Source organism: Diadema antillarum, unplaced genomic scaffold, assembly GCF_040938485.1.
Source record: "Diadema antillarum isolate AM-2024a unplaced genomic scaffold, OU_Dant_1.0 seq00000368_RagTag, whole genome shotgun sequence".
NCBI lineage: Eukaryota > Metazoa > Echinodermata > Echinoidea > Diadematoida > Diadematidae > Diadema > Diadema antillarum.
The window spans coordinates 1434274-1439055 of record NW_027271369.1 but is presented as its reverse complement, the minus strand read 5'-3'; positions in this window follow the sequence as shown (position 1 = coordinate 1439055).

Below are 4782 nucleotides of genomic sequence, written 5' to 3'. Positions count from 1 at the left end.
TTCAAAACAGCTTTGCAGAGAGTCTTGAATTTGCACAAAGGTATCAGTCACATTCACACTGACAGAATAGCGTGATAACGATCACAATCCAAATACAACAATTTTATGCACCCACTCAGATGGACAGAAATAATATGCTCATTGCCGATTGTGATAATTTGTCACCCAAAATGCGCATGCCCCAAATCCACTAGAATTATTATCCTTGCCATTGTGTTTCTGCACTATTCAATCATGGATGTTTTGAATGACAGGATTAAAAAATCTCAGGATTTTTTGCTCCAGCATTCACACACTCACCACGGTGTGAATTATTGTGCTGTTTCTCAAATAATTCCAAAATAATAGAAATATTTCAAAGGATTTTTATGGCCAGACACGCAAAATCTAGAGACTTGGATCACGATGCAAATCTTGAGATTAAACTGCGCATGCCCAAAATCCACTAGAATTATGATCCTTGCTATTCAATCATGGATGTTTTGAATGACAGGATAAAAAAACTCAGGATTTTTTGCACCAGCATTCACACACTCACCATGGTGTGAATTATTGTGCTGTTTCTCAAATAATTCCAAAATAATAGAAATATTTCAAAGGATTTTTATGGCCAGACACGCAAAATCTAGAGACTTGGATCACGATGCAAATCTTGAGATTAAACTGCGCATGCCCAAAATCCACTAGAATTATGATCCTTGCCATTCAATCATGGATGTTTTGAATGACAGGATAAAAAAACTCAGGATTTTTTGCACCAGCATTCACACACTCACCATGGTGTGAATTATTGTGCTGTTTCTCAAATAATTCCAAAATAATAGAAATATTTCAAAGGATTTTTATGGCCACACAGGCAAAATCTAGAGATTTTTATCCTGCTAATTCATGTCAAGAGTGAATCCCAGCGTCGACTTTCACAACCTTTGAAGAAAAACTTGAATATCATGTTATTCATGGCAGGAGTAATTGGCTCGCAATGTCTACAGATTATTGCCTAACTGGAGCAATGTCGCATGAGTCACTGTATGATGTGCCTCTATCCATAACTTGCAATCACTATCAAGAACACACAAAATAACCCTAAATAATGATACAGGTAACAAACATATTACTTGATGATGAATCTGTTCATATCTTTGAAATATATCAAAATCTGAAAGACATATGTGACCCGCTACAACAAAAGGATCCGAAAGTCGGGGGAGGACAATTTTCTGAAAATGACAAGACATAATACCTTAATCGTCTACTTTAATTTCATATATAGCACAACTAATAAAAATACTCGGTAGCGGAGATATCAATGATTTTATTAGCGCATGTCAAGTGGTTGAGGCAATCAGAGTTTCGAGAAAAACACCTTCAAAGTTTTCCTTTCGACGCTATCAGTTTTCACCGCTTGACTATAGAAGGCATGTTCCTAGTGACCTCCACGATGTTCATTCAAGCTCAGCGCCAGCGGTCTACGCACGACCAATCAGTAATCAGGATGCCACGCACTGACCAATAAGATCACTCCCTCATTGCTAGGGGCGGAGTTTCGCTGCGGTGCTAAATCCAAATCTTCTGACATGTTTTTCTTACGTTGAAAGTCGGAAAATCATGGCCCAGAAAAACTCTAATATCTTGCCTTTCCTTTGATCATTTAGCTTCGAAATTCCGGCAGATGATAGACAAAACATTAGACTACAAAATCATGCTAAAAACAGAAATCCGGTTGTTTTGACCAATTTTGATGATGCGACTTCTAACTCGATTTTCTCGGCTAAGCCATCAGCGACTTCAGGATCCTTTTGTTGTAGCCGGTCACATATGATAACATTAATGATGAGACATCGCTCATAATAAAACTAGACAAAATTCAATTAGAATTTATGTCACAAAGTCTGACTGTGATATTGGATAACAGCTTCAGTTGCACTTACAAATCCAATCCTCCAAGTCACCATGCTACAGAAACTCTTCAGTATATAGAAAAATCAACGTGCAAGCAAATGGCAGCTCTAATACCTAGAGATGACTGCCTGCAATATTCTCCAACAAGTTCCTGAAGGTTTGCCTATACACTGACTTGGCTTCACGTCTCTCCAATTACAGATAGAGATTTCTTTCCCTCTTGTTCAACTTCTTCAGTATTTCATGTTCCTTTCTTCATCATAATTGATCTGCCCCCACCCATCTCGTAAACCCCCTTGATTGAATCTTTTCTCACACAACACAGTCATCTTTCAGACCCTTTAAACCTAGGTTATCTCATCCATTCAAACTGTTTCATTCACCGAATCCTAATTAGAAAGTAATCTATTGTTCACTCATGGCCCGCTCAGAGATGACAACAGGCCTTGCATTTAATGGGCGAATGAGGCGGAGTCTGACGGGTGTACCCCCTGGGTTCTTGGGGGAGTTGTGAACCGTTGTAGGTAGTAATTAGGTTCACACAACATTTGTAATCTTCCAAGTTTTAAATTTTGATGATTAGCTTGTAGTTTTAAATTACTATAGGCATCCACATGATACTTAATTTTTAGATTTAACTTTCGAGGGGAGTTCCACTTGATGATTAAACCAAAGAACCGGAAGAAATACACACATGCAGTGCTAGTGATAATATATTTGATCAAAAAGTAGATATTTACAGATCATTGCAAACTTCACTTAATATTGGATGAACAACTACAGAGACATCAGCGTGCTTCGACAATGTTGATGTTGGTGAGTTAGCCTTTACGAAAACGGAAGAGCTTTCTTGTAATTTGAATGTAAAGATGGCTTTGACATATGCATGATATACATGTATCAATTACTTTATTTTTCTTTCAGGGGGAAAATCTTATCAATTAGTTATATCAAGAACATTCTGTTCCAAGACTATATCATACAGGAATACAATTTAATTCTTCAAACAGTTGAATTGAAAAATAGTTTTCCTTTCCTTTTCTCAAGCTAAGTAGTTTAGTGACTAAAAAATACTAATTTCCTAGATGTTTGGTTGGAAGCATTTATACACACTCAGATCATTTTCATTTTGGAATCTTTTTTCCTTTTTTTTTTGCAACTTGGGATATGATCTGTTCAGTTGCCAAGTTACAAATATGACAAGAAATCATGTTGAACATTTCCTGTAGGGGTTATTCAGTCATTTGTGGTATGTTAAATTTTTATTTCATCATGGTGTTGTTTACAGAGAGGTCAGTTTACACCTCCAATTCTGTCAAAACAAAGATGTTTACCGTGGCTCAGTTTATGCACAGACATAGCCCTCTCCTGACAATGCGCGAGTTATATTGAATGTCTTCCTTCCTTGCACTACACAGTTTTCCATGTCGTGAGGTGTCTAGGATAGAAGCCTGTCATGTGACTGAAATCACCATCTAACACACGCCAGAGAGACCAATCGACGACTCTGCAGACTTACAAATAGCGATGATACACTATTCAGTCCACCTTATCCCCAATCCCACCCCATCTTGCAGATTCCACAATTATATCATTTACACACATCCAACAAAATTTTACACACAGGGGAAGTAAAACCTGTCTAAGACAATCACTGGTCAAAATAATAAATTGACAGAAATGTAAAAAAACTCGTACACTCATCAGTACTGACCAATACTGCCCACAGTGAGTAAATTTATGGAGTATCATCCCATTTGCTTTGTAGTATTGATTTCATTTATAAATGCCTACACAAGCAAAAAATTAAATTTGAAAGATTAATCATTGGACAGGTAAAATGCTTTAGTTGAACGCTGTTCTGAAAATAATGGCATAATCATGTAAAAGCACAGTTAAAACATTCACATTTTACCACCATTACAACCACATTTTACAGAGAACTTCCATAGACTAGGCTAGCAAGGATGCAATATCAGACTGCACCTAATCCTAATACAAGAAGCCTACATTATCCCTACTCAAAATCTCAAATCCTCCCGTTCTCCCATCCCCTGTACACACTCATCACGACAGGGCTTGTCAGCTATCCCAAAGCTTTCACACCACCACCCTCTTGCATTGGATACTTTCACCTCTTTTGCATCTTACTGTTCCCCGTTATAATCCACTGCTATTGTTGGTACTATGGGCAGGCAGTGTGGGACCACTTCACATGGCAACTCTAATCCTTTCATTCATCGACTCACTGTGGACACCAATAATCTCGTCCACTTTCACTTAACAACCTACGAGCATGCCACTCACTGAAATTTGACTTGAGATGAAACATCATGATTGTATAGTTGTAGTTGCAGTTATACAGCTACAAGTATCAGTAGTAGAAGCAGTACTACTACTAACAGGAGTGGTATGGTGATTTCATTTTCAGCAGTAATAGTTGTAGTATTAACAGTAGTAGAAGTAGCAATAGTAGTGACATTAAAACTAACAGAGCAGTAGGTGGAAGAGGAGAATGAAATAGGGGAGTTAGTGGTAATAATTACTCTTTCAAGTAATGTTAAAAGTAGCATTTGAAGCAAAAGTAACACCATGGTAGTAGTCTACAAAAGTATCATGGTAGTCAAAGGGTTAATAGTAAATCACCTGGCATCATAGTTGATGTCACATTGGTAGTTACATTGCTAGGATTATTACAGGGGCAGTGCCCAGTTCATGAAATCTTAGGGTGCAGGATATGGGCTCTTACCGGATCATTTCCGTCAACAAACTTGTAATTACTACATGCTATAGCACTAATATTTCATTCCTGAATGGGGCAGCGCAGGATGAAGGCACTGCCTTCTAACAAGAGTGCATTGAAAGACAGTATTGATCCGTCAG